Genomic DNA, 6631 nt, shown 5'->3' on the forward strand with positions numbered 1-6631 from the left:
TAAATTACACATGAACCTTTTTTTGCACTATATATATGTTATTATTTTTTAGTATTACCACATTTGGGTAGTGATCTGACATGATCACCATCAGCTCTCTGGCTAAGCTAAGCCTAAGGTCACAAACTTAATAATTGATTTTTTATTTTTTATTTTACGTATGTTATTTATTTTTTTATTTTTTTCTACATTAGTGTTTTGACGCATTACCAACGCAACCACAAAGTCCATTTTTCCATTTGAAGAACATATTAACCTAATTTTCAAGTTTTGATCAAACTTGAACGGGTTAGGGATCCAAAATTACCATTTTGCCCCTTCCTTGATCAAGGCGTCTTGGAGTGCCAAACACCTTCCCCAAGTGTAAGCAAATCCTCGAATCCATTTCCTCGGTTCACGCAAATCAATTGAGAGTCGAATAATAAGCTCTACATTCAAATACAGCCAAGTCCATACATTCCACATTCCAGCACAATCTGGTGACCTAATATACCAAAACTCAATGTTAGATTATAACTCCAAAACACGTAAACAATGACCCTAACCTCAAAAATACAGTTCAAGAGCCACCCCGTCTCATTAGGTTCACATTTCGCTTCACAAGCTTCGACAACTGGCCTCCACATGGGGGACCATTACACTTAAAGCCCATAAGATCCCGGTTGTGGCAAAACGTGAGCGCAACAATGTTGAGTTTTCACACTCGTTGGTTTAATAGGATTTACTTTCATCAAATCTTGCTAATAATTAAATGATGCAATTTCTTGGGCCATGCTACACATCATAGGGTGTACAAGGTGTTGTCGTCGCTTGACTGGTTCTTAGTTTTCATGCCACTTTTTGCGACAACTTTGATGTTGACCTTTGCGGTAGCGATGTTCTTTTGGACATTCTTGTTTGTTTAATCCTTGGGTGGAGCCATGGATTCTAACTAAGAGGAGTCTTGAGGATTTGATGTAAGAGAAAAAGATGAGAGGCAAAGGAGGTCCCACCGAGTGTGCCAGAAATTTGTATATAAAAATTTCGATTCTAGAACAATAGAAATCAAATAGTGGATACATAACATCAGATTGTAAATAGATGGGTACAATCCTCTTAAATATGTTTTACATAAAGAATGAACGGATTCTCCAATTTGATCCCCTTGAACTTCGGTGAACGGCTTCGATACTTGATCTTAAAGCAGTTGTGACAAGCTTTCTTCAAATCTTCGAGAAGTAAAGAAAACTTGGATGGATTTCCGATAAGAGCCATGAAAGCTTGATCGCAAGCAGTTTGTTGAAGGACTTCGAAGAGAATCAACACTTATAATTTGTAAAACGTCTTCAAAGCTTTGAAGGTTTGATGCAGGTCTTCAAAGCATCAAGTCTTGAATGAGTGTGGAATCCGATAGACTTTAGTTTTATGTTGAGTCTTTCCTTTTCTCATCTTTTTTCTGTTTTTTTAGCACTCCTCCACCTTATAGACTTTACAAGTGTCCTTTGTTATAATTATTCCCAATTACATTTAATTAGAAAAAATAATTAATTTCACTGACACCCCTCAAGTTTAACCAAATATCACATAAAAATACCTTTTAAAAATTATTATCACTTAAGTTCAATTTTAAAATTGTGTTAAAAAGACTTTTTTATCACTAATTTTTTAATACTTTTTTATTTTAAAATATCAACAATCTAAAATGTCAATTTTGCCCTCATTAGTTACTCTCACCGATACCCATTTCTCTCTCATATCTGGAACTTTCAATTTGAAGACCTGCAAAATTCTTAAGTCGTTCACTGATTTTTTTTTTCTCCTTAATTTTGTGTACTTTTTATTTTTGAGAATTTGGAAGAATCAAAGTGGATTTTAAGCATAGATCCTTGACCAATCCAGAGGTACTTTCTTGAAAGCTAACATGCTTATGTGTGTGTGTATATATATATATACATATTCTTGGTGTGGCCAATTAGTTGTAATCTAGAAGTGCATGAATAGGAGTGATTCTGGAGAAACTGATATTTATATTCCAAAATCTAGGCATCCCACTCCAAACATCTTTAAAAGATGAACAAAAATCATATGAACAAAAATTTTGACTCACCCAATAGGTTTTTTTTTTAATCAAACTGACCCAATAGTTTGATTATTGTCTTCTTTCTCTAAAATTGAAGAAACCAAGTTCCCAAATTAGAAATATTCTTGTTTTCAATACACTAACCCTACTATAGCTTTTGCATCACCTCTGCAACCATACATATACCAGCCAATCTCCTCGTTACAATTAATAAGTACTATCTACCAGCCAATCTCCAACCCGCCGCCTCTGATGAAAATCAATCTGCAAAATATGCAAGTGAAACATATTTATAATCTATCACATGCAAAATCCCACTGCTAACTCTAATATATGCACCAAACTTCTGTAGGTTTTGTGTAAATGAATAACCATGGCCTTCTCAAGGCTCAAGGAAGCAGTCTACTTCAGTAGTATTGCTCAGAAGGCCGCCCTGGTAGAAATGGGGAGCATGAAGTGTAGATAGTGGAAAAACTTACATAGCATATAGTGTTGTAAAAAAATTCTTCACTAGATAATGGAATTTAAATTACCCCTTGATTACCCCTTGGGCCCTTAACCAAGTAATCCTGTATCTCTTTAAACTTTTTAATTGTAAGCAAACTCGCAAAAAATAAATTCATATAACCGGTCCAAAATAGTTGGAAAATAGCTCTGTTGAGTTGAGATTACCATGTGTATGATTTAAATTTTTCTTGAAGAAAACAAAGCTTGAACACCTTTTGGAGTGTGTTCGTCTTGTTTTGATGACTATCGGACATGAGCCTTTTTAAGACGTGTTTGTTACATAAAAATTGTGTTTGGAAACATTGTATGGGAAATCCTAAATTATGAAATTTATTTATTTATTTTTATCACAGACACATTCATGAAGTACTAAAAACATCTATGAGTCTCTAAAAACACTGTACCACACAAACAAAGCATCAAAATAAAAAGGGCTTTCTAATTAAGGCGGGTTAGTGATCAGCACCCTGCTTGTGAAGTGAAAGAGCCATTAAGGCAGCAAACTAATGCCTAAGCATAAATTAGGACTTTGAAGTACGGTACAGACTGTACCGGAGTGGTTCATCGTAAAAAGAACAACAATGGGTTGTAGCATTTCCTATTGATTTGTCTAGGGGATGTACAAGAAGCTTTCTCGTCTAAAGGCAGGGGCAGGGGTGAAATCAAACAAACGGAGGGGAGAAGGAGGTCAAAGAACCACAAAAGATGATGAAAATACAGCTCAATGAAGAACATGCCGCAAATATCTTAAGACTCGGTCACATATCTAGTTTGAGGTAAGTTGAGACCTTAAAGACCAAGTATGACCTAGGTATGATGATCTTTACAAGGCTCAAAATACTATTTTAATCATGTTAATCAAAAACTGGGATTTTTTATAAAATGATTTCCCAATGTGCTTCAATTAACTGGTCGACTGATGGAGCAACTTCGCAGTAGGTATCTAACACTGCCTCGATCAATCGAGCTCTCAAAACAGATTTCTACAACGATTCAACCTACCAAAAAGTATGGGCTAGCTACCTATATTGGCTATAAATAGGGCGTTTTAGTCGATCTAAGGTATGATTTTAAGCCTCTAATCATATAAAGAGAAAATCCTTATGTGAAAATTTTCCAATTACTAAATCAAGGGTTCCAATAGACACACCATCATATGTGATTGAGAAATTTCCAATTACTAAATCAAGGGTTCCAATAGACACCATCATATGTGATTGAGTATTCATCAATAAGCAATTCACCAGCGTATCGAGACATTTCAATTCAACCAATCAGATTCAGAAGGAAAGACGAACAGAGAAGAAACGACTGAAGAGGAAATGACTCTACTACATGCATAGAAGACATACCTCTTTTCCAAAATGCTGAAAAACTGCAAAAAGGCTCCCAATATACTAGTTCCCGAGTGGGTATGGTGGATCTTTCAAGGTTCGTAGGCAACTAACCCTACAATAAGATTAAGATACATTATAAACCAAAACAAAAAAACAAAAAAACAAAAAACAAAAAACAAAAAAAGAAGGAAAGAAAAGTGAACATTACCTCTCATCATTATCAGTTATACCATAAAAGTTCTCCACCATTTCATAGAAAAATTTTGGAACGAAATCTGGAAAATGCCAGAAAAGCAAGTCTGAAATTTGGATAAAAGTCCACCCCTTCTCAAGCTGCCCAAACAAAAAAAAAAAAAAAATTAAATAAATAAAAACTAAGAATGTGGCATTATAGTAGTCATAAAGAGAAATTGGGTATTTACCAAATGCTCATACCCATTCCTTTGGAATTCGAGAGCGGCATAAGGTGGGTAATAACTCTTATTTGCACCGTCACTATTATGTGATAGGATTTCAAATAGCACTGGCTCTTTCTTCGCTTCATTGTACCAATATGTAAAATTTGTCGACGGCTGGACCAAGCGGACTCGGTTAAGGAAATAATACTCCTTCATTTCCATCTTTACCATCATGGATGTTTTACGCACAAAATGATATCTTTTCTCATTGTTATAGAACAATGGATTTGTCTTAAAGAAGAACCACAGGACCCTAATCACATAAATAAAATGTTATTATAAATATTATTGAAAAAAAAATGAACCAAACAAGAAATGAATGAATAATCTTCCTTCAAGTCATCCACTGTTTGGCATCGGCCGATTAACCAAGATACCAAGTCCTCGAACAAAGATATCACATTGGGCCGAGCAAATCCAATCATACCAGGGAATCCCCTTGCAGCCAAGGCAACCAAATCTCTGAATTGGATTATATCTCCCCTTAATGCATTAAACTGATCTGTAATATTAAAAAAATACATTAATATTACAGATCAATTTATTACATGATGAATTAGAAAATGGCTAATACAAAGCAAAGTGAATAAATCTAAGCCAATATATAATGAGAAATCCTCTCATGCTAGGATAATTGTCTTATACATCTTCCTCGTCAAGCAATCCAAATTCCAATTCAACAAAATTCAGAATAAGCAAACTCAATGTAATATCATGAGTGGGTAGAATTGAGAGAGGGATGTTATGCTGGATGGGGGATTGACTCAAAGATATAAACAGTTATGATCTGAAATATTTAAGGGATTTGTCCTTGTTGATTTGGGGACTCCATTCAGACATTATTCGACGATCATGTGTTAAATATTGGTAACTATAGAGTAAGTGAAAGAATAGAATAGTGACACTAGAAAGCACACATACATATAATAACTATGGGGAGAATTTAAATTACCCTCTTCTGGAAAAGTCAAAGGTTCGGTCAGCTTAACTTCCCCTTCTTCTGAAATTGATAAGCTCCTCAGTAGGTTGCCTCCATAGTATCCCTCTTTCTCAATAAATTGGTCTAAACCTTCAATTATTCCCCTGTAAAATTCACACCAATGAATATAACCTACATTAGCTGATGTATTGTAATGATTGTGAAACCTAAAAAGGGTTAGAGTCACTTACAGGAATACACGCAGAAGATGATTTGAGGCAGCTAAAACTTGCGATCTGCCAGGTCTACCATCCACCACCCAAAGGCCTTCACGCGGTTGATTGTTTAGCCAATCCTCAAATGAGGAGTGAATTCTCTCCATGACCAACCTTGTAGGTCGATCTCCTCTTGCTGTAAGTGGATCTCGTTTCAGACCTAAACATTTGATGATGTTTGGATCGTAGCGCCTCAACCTAGTCCTCTTCTGCCGCGCTAGAAGTTCATCCCCGTAGTACTCGATTGAAATTTGCTGAGTGTCTTCTGGATCTGTCTCTTCCACTGTGAGGTTCCAAAATGGACAACTCGCATTCGTTCGGGTTCCTGTAGGAACCCTATTGTTGTACCAAAATGGAATATCGGGCTAACAATGAAGAACAAAAATCAGAAGAAATTCCTCAAAAATCATATACAAGTAACAAATACTACGCGCGCGCGCACACACACACACACACACACATATATATATATATATATATATATATATATATATTATTTGCACCAAAATCAGATAATACGAGTTACACACAGTGCTCGCGTATATATATATATATATATTATTTGTAAAATATATACGAGTAAGAAATTATAAAATAAAGAAAAAAAAATTAATTCCTCAAAAATCAAATACAAATAACAACATATATATATATATATATATATATATATTATTTGCATAATATATATATATACATATAGTAACAATAATTTCTAAATAATCAAAATAAATATATGTTATTTGCGCAATATATATATATATACATATAGTAACAATAATTTCTAAATAATCAAAATAAATAAATATATATATATACAGATTTATATATAAAATAAAATATAAATTTTATTAGTATTTAATTTTCTACTAAATATTATCTACAATGAAACCATCCTTATCTAACCCAGTCACCATGTTTTACTAGGGAGGGTGGGAATCAAAATAAATAAATAAAAATATATATATATATATATATATATATACAGATTTATATATAAAATAAAATATAAATTTAGTGGGTCAGAAATAAAATGTTTTTGAACAGCATATACGTATATGAAGAGATATGCACTTGGC

The 6631-nt window shown here is 33.9% G+C and overlaps 1 long non-coding RNA gene across 1 annotated transcript; it reads right to left on the bottom strand.

Annotated features, from left to right (window-relative positions):
* Positions 1 to 1020: 1020 nt before the first annotated feature.
* On the bottom strand, positions 1021 to 5974 carry LOC132267029 (uncharacterized). Its single transcript, XR_009468825.1, has 6 exons — positions 5532 to 5974; positions 5314 to 5444; positions 4326 to 4863; positions 4112 to 4236; positions 3919 to 4015; positions 1021 to 2323 (listed from the first exon to the last, which is right to left on the bottom strand). It is a non-coding gene; the product is annotated as an uncharacterized LOC132267029 (long non-coding RNA).
* Positions 5975 to 6631: the final 657 nt, after the last annotated feature.

The sequence above is a fragment of the Cornus florida genome, unplaced genomic scaffold, assembly GCF_030987335.1.
Source record: "Cornus florida cultivar Cherokee Brave unplaced genomic scaffold, ASM3098733v1 CherokeeBrave_3.0.0_Hap2_Chr07, whole genome shotgun sequence".
Lineage (NCBI taxonomy): Eukaryota > Viridiplantae > Streptophyta > Magnoliopsida > Cornales > Cornaceae > Cornus > Cornus florida.